Genomic DNA, 16,288 nt, shown 5'->3' on the forward strand with positions numbered 1-16,288 from the left:
CAGCACTAAAAATAAAACGATGTTTAAGTAGGATGGTGTTTTCTCTATAAGCGTAATACAGATGTCAATAAATTTGTTCACACCTCAATTTATTTGAAGCTTAAATAACTTGCAATGAATAATAACCCTTTTTTCCTATAAAAAATCCTTAAAATCGCATTAAAAAATGTTGAGGGGTAGGGGGTGTGGGGATGTCAAAATTTGTGGTTGTATGAATTTTTGGATGAGAAATCTGAAAAAAAAACGTAAACGAAAAACAGCGCCACCTATCGGGTCAAAACTATCCTATATTTCAAGCTGGAACCAAACATACACATTCACTAATTTTCATTTAAATCGGTTGGGCAGTTTCGGAGATTCGCGTGTACGAAAAGGGTGAAATGTGATTTTTATATATGTACTTAGGTGAATCATGGGCCCAAAGAATTTGATATTTCATTATATTATTGGCATCTTTGGAAATTTTTGTGAGCTATGTAAAAACATGGCGAAATATTAAATAAAATAGATTGAAAACAACATTTTAATTACTTTGAAATACAATATTGTAATACAGACATAAATTAAAATTTCGACCCATAAAAACTTTTCTATGAATCATTTTTTATTTCATTAGGTATAATAACATAGTTCTTAGGTTACTATTTCATTTGGTATAATTACATAGTTCCTAGGTTACTACATCATTTGGTATAATAACATAGTTGTTCCTAGGTTACTACGAGGCGTATCCAGAAAGTAAGTGTGCTGAATTTTTGTAGGTTACAAATCTTTTTGTTGAAACAAAAAAATTACATGGTTACCGTAGTACATATGTAAGCTATTTTTCGACATAGTCGCCATTCCTCTCAATGCAGGTGGTGAAGCGGGGGATCAACTTTTTGATGCCTTCCTCGAAGTAGTTTCCCGCCAACACCTTCGTCCAGTTTTCCACCTCCTCCTTTACCTCCTCGTCGGTTAAAAACCTTTTTCCACCCATGTACAGCTTCAAGGAGGTAAAGAGATAATAATCTGAAGGTGCTAGGTTAAGGGAATGCGCGGGATGGTTCAGGATATCCCATTTAAACGAAGCAAGCAGTTCCTTCGTGGCGTTGGCCGTGTGTGGTCTGGCATTGGCGTGCAGCAGGCTGACTCCCTTTGTCAACATGCCTCTCCTCTTGTTATGAATCGCCTTCCGCTTTTTTTTTAGGGTCTCACAGTATCTTGCAGAGTTGATGGTCTCCACTTGAGGCAGATATTCAATCAAAATTATGGCTTGACAGTCCCAAAACACGGATGCCATGATTTTCTTGGCTGAAATTGTGGTTTTGAACTTTTTGGTGGAGGGTGAAGAAGTGAGAACCGTTTTTAAACTCGCGATACCACTTGTACACACTCGTACAATTTATAGCTTTATCACCATATGCAGTTTTAACCTCATTATAAACCTCAAACGGAGGTTTTTCCTTCCAAACGAGATAACGGATGACGCCGCGTATTTCGCATTTGGCGGGAATTTGGATTGACTTTTTTCACGAAACTTGTTGTCGCGTTGACACTTCTCAATGTACTGACCTTGAACAGGTCTCGTTGCGGAGGGGAAGAGTCAGGCTACACGTAAGTGTAGCCAACATATCGAAAATAAAATTCATTCGGTCGTGAGAGCCTCAGTACACTTACTTTCTGGATATGCCTCGTATTTCGATGACCGGATAAATCATCACAATGATAATTCATCACATCTTTAAAAAGTTATATAAAGTCATGGAAAGTGATAAAACAAAAACTTTATTAACTGGGGTAAGTAGGTTAGGTTAAAAAAAAATCATAGTTTTCAATGACTTTTTATCACTTTTTAAAAGTGTGTTGAATTGAATTGAGTGTGTTGAAATAATTTAGCTATAAGATTTGTTTTCCCCCAATTTTTAACATTATCATAACAAAATATGTTTGAAAATGTATTTCATACACCAACCAAGGCATGGGATAAAATAACCAAAGTAAGGTCAACTTTTTAAATGTGTTTGTTTGTATTCATAGATTAAAATAGCAGTTGCCCCAAGTATCGAGTCAGTCTGAGCGGATATTTTGTGTGAAATGGTAAGTAGAATACCTACTGATTAAGGGAATGTAGACCCTTAATCTGAGTCTTAGATCTTGAAGATCACTGAGGAGTATGGTAGAGTTATTGGGTATAGTAATACTTACCAGAAAACTACAGCTGCGGCTGATAGTTAGTACACTTTATGTTTAAATTTTATTAAAATAAATCAATGTGAAGACAAATTGAAGAAACTGTTTTCCTTCCTATCATTGGGTGTTTTCGTACCACGATAGTAGAAACAGTTAGTATCAAGATATCTGAATCGCAGAAATAATGGTTTATTTTAAAATTGAATTTTTTAGTGACTTCTATGTTTTTCATTTAATTTATAATGTCACACCCCAAATTGTTTGCTTCCTTCGAAAATCTCAAATAAAATTATCTTTCGCACGCCGGGATTTGAACCGATTCGATCTTTGACTTGCTGGTCGAAAGCCTCACCCCTCGACCATGGAGGCCGACAACCCTGTAAGAATTTGCTTTGGAAGAATATCAGTCGCTATCATTTCAGTGCCCAGGCATTAATATTGGAAGGTGTTGATCCAATACCTGCATTGAAATAAAACAGCAGTGGGGTAAATATAAACATAACACAGATCACCAGCTGTTTCCATAAAAAATAGAATCTCAAAGCCAATAATAATTAATTTATCGATAACAAACAAATGATTAATCGATCTTTAATTATTTGACCTGAGCATGCACAATGTTTTTTTCTAGACTGTTTCATTTAAATATTTACTTTGCTAACAGAATTGCACCAACGATAAAATTTTTTGAGTTGCAATGATATCATTAGTAATTATAAATATAAACAGTTATTCGAACACAGATAAAATATCGAAATTCCTTGCACTGTTAGTGGATAAAGTGGGAAACGTCACAGGACACACCTGTCTCAGAAGTGTTCGATCAAAATGTACAATATAATATATTGTAAATGTATAACATAATAATAAAAAATTACCTATACCAATTGACATAAATACGACGAAGCGTTGGCGCGTTTCGGTTTCCAGATTGAAATCGAATAACGAAACGCACGAGAAAAGAATAGCCACAAAGAATTTTTAGAATGAATGAAAGGGCTACAAATAACATCATACACAACCAAATGAACGGAACGCATAAGAAATAGACAGCTATTCAAGTGTATGGATGAGATGGCAATATTACTGTGAACGCCCCTCGTTTCTCTTGCCTCCTCGTGATACCAGTTGCGAGCTTAAAGCGGCCCACTGATGAGCGAGCATGTCTGCGGCAAGCATGACGTCAAAGGCGAGCGACGAGCAGTTTAATATTGTATCATGCTATAACACGAATACGAATAATCTACCTACACCCTAGTCTAGTTTTGACGCATTTCTATGCCCGCATCAAAATAATAAAAAATAAACGTACAAAAAGACAGTGAACTAAATCAAAAGTGCCTAACTAGCCTAAACTGGATATTGCGCGACAAACCAGTGCAATTCTTATCTCAAGAAGTGGATTCTTTAGTGCTTAAACCTCATCATAACATCTCTACAACTGTCACTTGATCTAAACGTTTCGGCTATCACTACAAATCAAAAAGTGAAAATAACTCAGTGGTTGGGTTTATAAAAACAGTTTATTTTTAAACAAGTTCTGCTGTGTAATTATTATTACGCGTGACAGCTGTTTCGCCCTCTGAAGGCATTATCAAACTGGCGTAATAATAATTACACAGCAGAACTTGTTTAAAAATAAACTGTTTTTATAAACCCAATAATAATATTATTGTATATATAAAAAATAAAAAAATAAAATGGAGTTCTACAAATTAAACTTAATAACAATAAATAACTCAGTGGTGTTCCTCATTATTTAGTTAAAAACTTTAGTGGATTATTAAAAGCTTATTCAAAGACTGAATCAAAAAACATCTACCATGAATACTAAGTGCTCTACCTGTGGAATAAACATCGATAACCCCTCAGACTGCACTTCATGCTGCATCTGCGAAGGCATCTTCCACCTTGCCTGTGCTGATATCTCTGAAACATCTCGCCGCACTGCAAGAAGCTCACAGTGGAAATGTAAAACCTGCATAACAAACATAAAAAACCCAAAATTCCCAAACAAAACAACAAAAACCGAAGACCTGCCATCTATTGCCAAACAACCAAAACAGATAATCCAACCACAGAAACTGGAAACTGCTCTGCCCAATAACACAGAAAGTATCATACCCACAAACACAGATGGCGCTCACCGCACCATCCTAACTACAGAAATATTCACATCGGAAATTCAAACATTAAAAAATGAAGTAATGAATCTTGTAGAGAAAAAAATCGATTTTTTTCTAAATAAATATGAAGCAATCGCCCTACAGAACAACGAAATCATAAAATCCATTCAATTTGTTGCTGACCAACAACAAGAAATGAAGAACCGTCTAGATTCTGTCGAAAAATCAAATGCTAAAATCAACTCAGAAGCAATCGAATTAAAAAATCAGTATGCTGTCTTACAAAACATAATCTCCAAACAAGAAGAAAAAATTGATCGACTGGAATATCAAAGCCTTCTCTGTAACATCGATATAAGAGGCGTTCCCGAGACATCTGCTGAAAACAACATGGAATTAATGAAGAAAATATCAAAAATTATTAACCACAGCAACACCACTTCTCCTCTGAGTCCCGAAATCATAAAAATCTGCAGGCTGGGACAAAAGAAATCCGAAAAAACCACAAGATCCATAATAGCGACATTCAACAACACCCAAGCTCGAGACACCTTTTTAGACAAGATTAAATCATATATAAAATCGACTAATAGCAATCTTAACAAGCTTAACACAGTAGATCTTGGATTCTCGCAGGAAAGAAATCGAATCTACATCTCGGAACACATAACTGCAAAAGGCAAATTTCTACTGGCCCAGACAAAAAAATTTGCTAGAGATCATCACTTCAAATACACATGGATAAAATCTGGCCGTATCTACTTAGGCAGACCGACGACTCGAACATAATATCAATACACAATGAAGAAGATATTGAACGAGTGAAACGCCAACTTATATGACTAAAGATACACGGTATGCCTATATTTAATGTCATCATGCACACATTTCCAAGAACTGCCACTCTATACCTTTTTAACCACCCAAAACATATTTTAATTAACAATAGCATTACTATCATTACACGTAAATGTAACTTACTAAATCCAAATTATCCAGGCTTATTTTTTCCTAGTCTTGCCTACATCGTAATCCTCTACAATCACACCACTCTCATTTTCTATAAATATACAAAAACCGCATACTATAGCCACAATTCTTACTTTCTCTCTAAACATTACTTAATGATTATATCTTTCTATTACAACAGTCTTTATGTAAACATTGCTTATTACCCTGCAATACCAAAATATTATTTATATACAATTGAATTTGACCCTAAGTACCAGAAAATCACCACCTACTGCAATAAAAATGTCATTGAACTCTGTTATGACAGAACTATGTATAGATACTGTAAAAATTTCTCACTACCATTATCATCTTTATACACCTATGGCACCACTTACTCAAATAATTCCTATCACTTTACCAGGTTCATCCATAAATACAAAAACATCATAGCTATAACCAAAAATGAAACTAACCTCTCACACTCCAGTGCTCATAACCACAATAAGTCATATGTACACCACTTACCCTCAACACCAACACTTACAATCCTTACTTGCGTAACTCTGATTATACATGTAATCCATTCCAACATTATAATTATCTACATAGTTATAATCAAACAAATAAATCTCATACTTTCATTGCATTTAATAACCATTACGATTGTAGATCTTCTATGTATACTTACTTGCTTAATTAATGTTATTCTCTCAAGAACAGAAGACACTAAGTACCGACAAAAACACATCTCAAATAACAATATTCATGGTTTATCAACAAACTTACACATAAACCTAAATTACCCAGTCGCTGATGAACACAAACACCCACCATACACAGATGCCCACAATGGACCCAATTAACTCTATTGAGTACTTCCTTAATAACACAACACAAACAACAAGCAATATAAATGCACTAAAAAAAACTATCTCCAAATCAGAAGCTCTAAAAGTATTTGCCATGAATATCCGTAGTCAAAAAAAAAATTTTGATAACCTACTTGTTCTACTTACTGACTTAGGAAATGAATTTGATATCATTGTACTGTCAGAGTGCTGGATTAGCGCTAATTACATCCCGAAAGTAATAAACAACTACTCTGTGTACAACACGTCTCACCACAGGTCACAATCTGACGGGGTCATAGTTTATGCCAAATCTAACCTAACACATACAGTATCTGAAATTACACTCGACCATGCAAATTGCCTTAATATCTCAATCGACAACTTAAATATTCTTGCCATATATCGCTCCCCTAAGTCCAACAATGTCACCCCTTTTCTATACTCTCTAGAAAAACTTATTCATGAAAAAACCAATGATCTCATCATAATCGGTGACATCAATATAGACATCCTAAATGAATCCAGCCCCCACACTACAAATTACTTAAACCTAATGGCACTACATGGCCTTATACCCTATATCAACACACCTACACGAGTCACCCTCACTACTAAGACATGCATAGATCACATTATGGTTAGATCAAAGCGAACTGCTAACTCAGCTGTATTCGAATCCACTGTAACTGACCATTACTCTACCATTCTTGAACTACACAACACTAAATCATCTCCCCCTAAGCCCAGCAATCCTTCCCATAAAACTGTTGTAATGGATCATCTGATGAAGAATCTAAAAGAAGAAAAATGGGAATCTATCCTGCTTTCTGAAAACGTCAATGAAGCCCTAGAAAATTTCTCTGCATCACTAACTGCTCACATTAATCACGCTACTTTCCCCATTATAACGCCATCTAACAAAAAAAAGAAATTAAAACCATGGATTACAAATGGTCTTATCTTCTGTATACGCAAAAGAGACAGACTCCACAAACAAGCCCTAAACAACCCAGACCCCCAACTCTTGCGCTTCTATAAAAAGTATCGTAACATTTGCAATAATCTAATAATAATAACTAAGCAAAACTATTATAAAAAAAAATTGAAGAATCAGGATATGACAGTAAAGTAATCTGGAACGTAGTCAATGACATCTCAGAAAACAAAAAAACCTCACACAAAATTCAATCACTCGTTATTAATGGGAAAAATATCCAAATACATGATGACCCAAAAACCCTAGCCGATCATTCCAATCATTTTTTCAGTAACATCGGTACGAACTTAGCCAACAACATCCTGAAAATGACCAACAAAACACAAAAACTCTTTTCCCCACGGGTAAGACAACAGAACTCTCTTCACCCCGAATTCACTCTAGCCCCAACCTCTACTAAAGAAATCGTTGACACAATCCTCACCATTAAAACAAACAGTGCTGCTGGTAATGACAATATTTCTCCCTACATAATAAAACACATAGTTCACTTGATTACCAAGCCGTTAAAACACATCGTTAATCTAAGCTTTAAAAGCGGTTCCTTCCCTCACCAACTTAAACATGCAATGGTTATCCCAATACATAAAGGTGGTGACAAAACAAATATAGAAAACTATAGACCCATTTCCTTGCTAAGTGTCTTGTCGAAAATCATTGAAAAAATCGTTAAAAGTAGGCTTGTCTCCCATTTAGAAACCCAGAAGATTCTCTCGCCTAATCAGTTTGGATTTCAAAACAACCTAAACACAGAATCTGCAATCTTAGAATTGACTGATAAGATCACTAACACCCTGGATGAAGGCGATTCCTGCTTAGCCATATTCTTAGACTTAGCCAAAGCTTTTGACACGGTTTCCCACCCCATACTTCTAAAAAGGCTAACTCAAATAGGTATTCGAGGTAGAACTCTTAACTGGTTCTCATCATACCTAACTGATAGATCGCAAACGGTTAAAATTAACAACATATCTGTAAGTAACCCTTTACCTATCCAATTCGGAGTCCCACAAGGAAGTGTCCTAGGCCCTATTCTGTTCCTCATTTATATAAATAAACTCTGTAACCTTCCCATAACCGGAAAACTAATATCTTTTGCAGATGACACTGTGCTTATATCCCGACATAAAAACTGGAAAGGAGCATTCGACATAGCTCAAAACGACATAGACCTTATAAAAAAATGGTTAGATGATAATCTCCTTACACTTAATGCTGGAAAAACCAAATTCTTAACCTTCAGTCTGTCAGCTGCAACCCAACCTACCAACAACCAGAAGATAATAATTCACTCCTGTCTGAGAACTTGCTATTCCTGTAATTGCCCAGCTCTGGAACAAGTCACTCACATAAGATACCTGGGGGTCATCATTGACCAACATCTTCGTTGGGATCACCACTTGGCCAGTCTAACCCCACGCATCCGCAAGCTCTCTTATGCTTTTAGAAATCTAAGAAATATCCTTACTACCTCAACTCTTAAAACTGTATACTACGCTCTCTGCCAATCCCTACTAGCTTACGGCATTATAATCTGGGGTGGATGTGCACAATCTAACATTGAACCTCTTCTAAAAGCCCAAAAAATGGTAATACGTGTCATTAACAAGCGACCGACAAGATACCCCTCCACTCGACTCTTCATAGAGTATAAGGTCTTAAATATACGACAACTCCACTTAAAATTTTCGCTAATACATTTCCTGTTCAAATATAAAAACAAAACTCTTTTACAACACAACTACACCACCAGAACAATAACCAACGGTCACTACAAAGTACCCTCACTACATACCACGTCAGCTCAAAGACAATTTTTCTTTCTAGCTCCTAAAATCTTTAACCTTATCCCTGAAAACCTAAAAACTGCGAGTCAACCTCATTCCTTTAAAAAACAAATTACGAAATGGATCCTTACACACGGAATACATTACAATTACAATACCCATTCATTCTACACTCTATCAATTTAATCACCTTTCAGACAAAACATAACTTATTGTAACACATAATACATAATCATACAACACATAATAAACATTTAAACACTTAACATAACATAATCCTTATTCCCTAACTTAGCGGTATAGTATGTAAATAAATAATTAGTATGATCTATTTACTAATAATTTGAGTAATTCTTATAATCTTATAATCTTCTTATAATTCTCTAACTTCTTCATTCTCTTCTTGCAACCCTAACTAGCTCTTCACAATTTTTATTATTATTTTTTCATACCATAGTAATGTATAGATTCTATTCAAACTGTAAAATTCACCCGCCATAACACAGGGTCATCCCTAGCATGGAGGGTGAAATATCAAAAAAACTATATGTACCCTCTAAGTCTTGTATTAATAAAATAAATAAATAAATAAATGCTCAGACTGCTCGCCGCGCACATGCCCGCCGTCAGTGGGCCGCTTTTACCCTCATTCTTGACGATCGAACGAGCGAGCAGAGTAGTAAAAAACGACGCACTGTCACTAAGTTGTCCTCCATCCTTCTTGTATTTCTGTGTTCTCTGTCTTACTTAATTTTTAATACGTGATTTTTGAGTACATGCGAATGGAAAGAAACTCCATCAGATTTGGTTTTTGCTCGAAAATGATTTGTACACATCTCAAAAGCACAGGAAGGCATTTTTTCATAAAAAAGAGCCTAGACCAACATACTTGTGGCAACCGGTTACAGTTTGTCTCATTGACGGCAACAGTAAATCACCAGCTTGTCGACTGGACCCAGTTCAGTGCAATCACGCGTGTTGTCTCAGTAACTTTTCATCAATTTTAATTAATCTATGATAATTATCTACATTTATGTAATGCTTTGCATTTTTTACTTTTAAAATATAAAATTAAATTTTGATCAGGTTATTTGCTTTATAATTAATTTAATATTTACACCAGTTAAGCCTTTTCATAACATGTCTGTCTAAAGTGTGACGTATGTTTTTACAGGTGGCCGCAAATTTGCAATAAGCTAAATAGCAACATTTTAGAAAAACAACCATTTATTTATTGTTTTGCATTTCAAAAATGTATACGGATATTTTTTTAATGTGAAACCGCACATCCCAATTCCTCCCAACTGAGAAAATGGCATACCTGATTGGGATATTTTGTGAGGATGAAGGTAGTGGGGAGGGGAAGGACACAGGGAAAATGAAGGTGAAAAAGATCTAATTGGGAGGCGGAACCCATACCCGCCTCCCAAATAGTTCACCACAAGTGTTTTGCTACGTTTGGTTACTTAGCAAGGGTGACCGGGTTTTTAGAGTGAGGTTTGTCTCAATTTTTTTACCCACCTACTGCTTAATAGGTCGGATCGCAAAAAACTGGTTGAGGGAGACCTTTTGAGCTTTACTGCCGGACTCTCTCTAGACCCAACCTTGCATCGCAGTAGGAGGGATAGATTTATACGTTCGTCATTCCTGGACGCATTGACTCCTAGATTCCTACCTACCCCTCATACCTTTTTCCTTCCCAGAACATTTTCTCCTTCTTTCCTTAAAAAGACCTTCAACACTGCGCCCCCAAAGATGACGTAGGCCCTGAGGGAATTACTTTTCCTCAGAGCATAATGTCAAAAAAATATACTGTCACTCATTTTGATGTAAGTAAACTTATTTTATCTAAAATTCCACTAGCAATTAACCTTTAGCATTAATATCAACACCTGTACTAACAAATTAAATTGAAAATTAGAGTAAAATATTCTTCATGAGAGTTTTATTTAGTATGTTGGCCCATGAAATGAAGTGTAATAAATAAATGACTAATGTACATATAGGGACGGCGTGTTGAAGAACAAATAAATTTATCAAGTGAACTAGAAACAGGGTTATTTTAATCTTAAAATAACAGTAACAGTCTGCAAAGGTCTAAGAAAATGATCAAACTGAAGAACCGTATAAATTGGTACTCTATAATCGAATGCAGAAAAGAGACGTAATTTTGAAAATGGTACTGACGGAGGTTTGTAATAAAAAGCAATTCCAAATACCAAATGACCAAGTAGGTTTTCCCAATCTAATTGGTGTTTTGTTTTTGATTTTATATTGAACCACTATCCAGTCATTTATGTCGAATTTGAAAGGCGCCTCCTTATTTTCTTCATTGGTTTCTTCGACAATTTCAGAGGCAGTAAAAATGATTAAGTTTAGGAGTTCTCGCAAACTTTATTACTAACAATTTAATCAGCTGTTTGAATATATAAAAAATAAAAACCTTATGAAAAACTTCGAAGCGACGTATAGATTAATGTATAGTTGTGTTTATTACTGTCTGTAACTGGGTTTTCTACACTAAAAAAATGAATATCTTACTTTTTTTATCTTACCTCTCTAGTAAAACGACACGCAATGACATGCAAATTACGACAACAAGAAAAATTGAAATGGTGTTAATAACACAAAAGGTGCTCAATAGACACATTTGCAATCCTGATTTTCTGAAATGCATTACGTTTTATGTCCTCAATATCTTCACCGGAGATACGGCAGCACAGGCTTTTTATATTTCCAAGAGGCAGTACCAGCCTCCAATGATTATGCCTCTGGGAAGAATGACTACGCTTTTAAACCAACTTCCTTCGGAGATAGACATTCTTCAGTCAAACTTCAATTATTTCATGATTAGAATAAGTAATTTTAACACAATGCTGCATCGCAACTTATAGTTTTAGTAATACATCGCAGCTGATAGGTATAGTAATACGATACATACGATTCTGAAGTATCATTTATAGGGTATTCAACTGTAGAAAGAGTTATTATGCGTAATCAAAATTGTATATCTTTTAAAATAATATGAAATGAAGTAGTTGATGAAAAAAATACATGGATGCTGGCAATACAAATAACACAAAACTTGATTAAAGGAACATACACTGTATTATACCACTCACCCCACCAAATCCATTCAATATTTTGAGATTTTTTCGAAAGTTGGTGTATTAAAAATATGAAAAATCAAGATATGTTTTATATAGCTTGTGAGTTTAATATTGATATGAACGTAAAGAATACATAGTCATGGACTCCAAAGTATAGTGAATGTTCAAGAACTAAAACAACTTGTGACAAAACCAACGAGAATATCAAACACATCAGCAACCATTATTGACTTGGTTATAGCAAATAATTTTTACTTGGATACAATGGTTGTGGATACACCAAAAATGTCAGACCACGAAATATTATGCTATTTGAAACGAGTGTAATTAAAAATGAGTCAAGGGAAATTATGTACAGAGAGATAAAAGGAACTATGATCACTCTAAATTCTGTGAAACTTTACAAAACAGTATTTCACAAGTTACCGAGACAAATTCCCTAAATGACAAACCAGAAAATTTTACTAAAATTTTGACTTCAGCAGTCGATAAAAATATGCCGATAGAATGGGTTAAGGTTAAAAATACTAATAAATGGTATTCTATAACATTAGATAACTTTAAAAAACAAAGAGATAATGCATATAAAGCGGCAAAATTAGAACCATTTAATGAAAAATGGAATGCGTGTAAAAAATTCTTAATATTTATTCAAAACAAATTAAACAACATAAGTGCGATTACTGTAAACAAAAATTTGAAACACATGGCGAATCGATGGTCCAAATTATCAATGAATCTTTGAATAGTGGAGTGTTTCCTAAAACGTGGAAGACATTTACAATAACTCCTATTCGGAAAATCGACAACCCAAAAAAAATTGACGAATTTCGACCGATAAATTGTTTACCCAAATACGAACAAATACTTGAATACATTGTAAAGGAGCAATTAACTGAATATATTGAGACAAAGCAGATATTATTTCGACAACAATCTGGTTTTAGAAATAAATTTTCTTGAATGAAACCGCTATTAGCTATGAAATAAATGAATGGAGATAAAAACAGTAAAACCATTGCAGTATTTTTAGATTTAAAAAGGGCATTCGAAACAATTGACAGAGAAAAATTAATAAAAAATAAAAAATATTGGAATTAACGCCTAAGAAATTAATTAGTTTGTCAATTACCCATCAAAAAGAACGCAAGTAACAAAATATGGTGGTATAAAATCTGAGCCACGTCATAACAGTAAAGGCGTTCCACAAGGATCTGTCATAGGTCCACTGTTATTCATAATATATATATGATATTGTTGAAGTTTTAAAGTATTGTGTCATTAAATTATTTGATGATGATACATTGTTATACATAGCCACTTAAAACTTACAGATCGCTATTGAGAAAATACAAAATGACTTGAATAATAATGTACCGCTTTGGTTAAACCTAAACAAACTAAAACTGAATGTTATGAAAACAAAATTTTCGATTGTAGACAGTCAAGGTGGAACCGATCATGCAATACTAACCATTGATAACATAAATATAGAAAGGTTTTAACAGTATTAAATATTTGGGTGTAATATTAGATTTAAAATAAACATTTTACAAAGACTTCGAATACATTACTAAGAAAATTGTTAAAAACAGTTAGCTTCTTAAAAAGAATCAGAAATAACTTGGATCTTAAGACAACGTACCTTGTATATAATTTTACAGTGACTCCTCATTTAAATTATGGTTCTATTGTTCTATTCTTATGTAACGAAGCCCAGAATAATAAACTACAGGTTATACAAAATAGGAGGATAAGGATGATTTTAAAATTTAATATCTTTACTAAAGTTAAAATTATGTTACAAAACTTAAATATGATGGCAACTAAACAACATATAATATATAATACGTTAACAATGATTTATAAGCTTAAAAATAACATGCTCCCTAAATATCTGCAAACTAATATTATGTACCATGAAAATGTTCACAATTATCCTACGAGGAGTTGCCAAGACTTCAGGCTTCCCAAAATTAAACTTACGTGCACACAGAACAGCTTGTTTTATAAAGGGCAAAAGCTTTATTATAACCTACCAAGTGCCATAAAGGAAGTCTCAAGTCTTGACACTTTCCGTAAAACGTGTGCATTATATATATTTTTTTAATTTATGAATTCTATACACTCAAAAATATTATTGTCACCTTAACAGGAGTTAAATGTATTTCTCAACCTCTATTTCTTAAACCGGGGTAACTGTTTTTCTGTATATTTCTTTTTCCCTATAATTTTATGATTCTATTGTTATTTTATTTTGAATTTAATATGTTTTTATTACTCGATATATGAAAAAATTGCTTACATCTAAATAAAGCTTCAAAAACAAAAACCATTATATTTAATTGATTAATGCATTATTAGTTATATTATTAATTGTAAATGTTATTGGAATCACTGTTTTTCGTAAATAAACAATAAATAAATAAAAAAAAATTGGCGCAAAATGAAAGATCTTTACTGATTTAGAAGCTTGTACTACAAGTTAGGTTGTTAAATTAATCTCGACATATTGAGACGCAAAGATTTTCAAGCTCGCTGTTGGCCGATTAATTAAAACACTACACCATGGGATTTGAGCGATAAATGTGTCCTCTGTTTTGTATTTTAGGGCACTTGCATATTTATTTAGTACAGGATTTATCCATTTGTAAAATGTTTTAGTCCATCTAAACATACGGCAACTCCACATAAAATTTACTCTAATGCATTTTTTGTACAAATATAAGAAAAAAACCCTCGTACACCACAATTACACCACCAGAACAATAACCAACCGACACTACAACGTACCTACACTACATACCACGTCAGCTCAAAGACATTTCATGTACCTAGCTCCCAAAATATTTAACCTTCTCCCTGAAAACTTAAAAACCGAAACCCAACCCCATAAATTTCACTACAACGTACCTACACTACATACCACGTCAGCTTGAAGACATTTCATGTACCTAGCTCCCAAAATATTTAACCTTCTCCCTGAAAACTTAAAAACCGAAACCAAACCCCATAAATTTAAAAAACTAATATCAAAATGGATAAGTTCACTTGGAGACCACAATATATAAAAATTGGTACATAAATTTAATTATATTATAATTAAATCAACTAATTATCAATTATTATAAAATATTTAATCTTATTTTTATTACTATAAATACATTTAGAAACCATGTTTTTAATATTTGTAATGCAATTAAATTTGTATAATTTAATAACTTTTAATTTAAATTATTTTGTATAGTTTTATTACTTACTTATTCTTTAATTTAATTGTATAATCTAATTAACTTATATTTTAATCTAATTTGCATAACTTTATAACTTATAATTAACTTATTTTATAAATCCAATCTGTAAACATCACCCGCCATAACACAGGGACATCCCTAGCATGGCGGATGAATTATCACAAATATGTATAAATGTTCAACAAGTTCTTATAATAAAATAAATAAATAAAACTAGAAGTAATTCCCGTTTTTATATCTAAGCTCTCGAAGCAAGTCATCGCAATAAGGAAGTTGAGTGAAAAATATTTTGACTTATAAAAAATATGTTCATGTAGATCAAAAAATATCGATTCTAAATATATAAATATATTTCTATATTATTAGTCTTAGAATTAGTTAAACGTTCTTGAAAAAGCATTCAATAGCAATATACTGTATACGCTCCACGATTGGTCGAAAGAATTCTGTCGTCACATGTGTCGTGACTTGTACGTACAACGGAACACCTATGGTGCATCTCTTTCTATTACATGAGAGATGATCGATTTAGATGAGAGAGGTGTATAGGCCAAAGGTTTATTTGGGTTTGTCAAATATATGTACGTATTTGTTATTATTATTATATGAAATGGATTTCTAAAGATACATATTCGTATAGTGCTTTATAATAATATGTTGTTTATTGCATAACTTAGATGTTTTTATTATTATACATGTCACATGGCATGTGATACACTTCAGGCCGCCGGCCGCTCAGAAAAGTCTCACAGTGAACTGGGCTGTAAACCGTTATTTTACTTTTGGTCTTTACTTTTCTGCGCGGTGGTCCTGAATTCGCGCGGGGAACGTCAACAAGTAACGACGGCGATACCGTATAAGTACCGTATCGGGCGTGAAAAGCAAATATTCTAACTTAAAATATTAATTTAACTATGAAATCTTAATCAATTTTTTTTTTTTTTTTAATAACATCAATTATAATAGACGGTTAACATTGGTAAAAAAATTACTGGAATTCCTTGTTGAAGAATTAAATTTTTTTCCATACATAATGC

This window comes from Hesperophylax consimilis, chromosome 25, assembly GCF_061612785.1.
Source record: "Hesperophylax consimilis isolate HC1 chromosome 25, BYU_Hcon_1.0, whole genome shotgun sequence".
NCBI classification, from domain to species: Eukaryota; Metazoa; Arthropoda; class Insecta; order Trichoptera; family Limnephilidae; genus Hesperophylax; species Hesperophylax consimilis.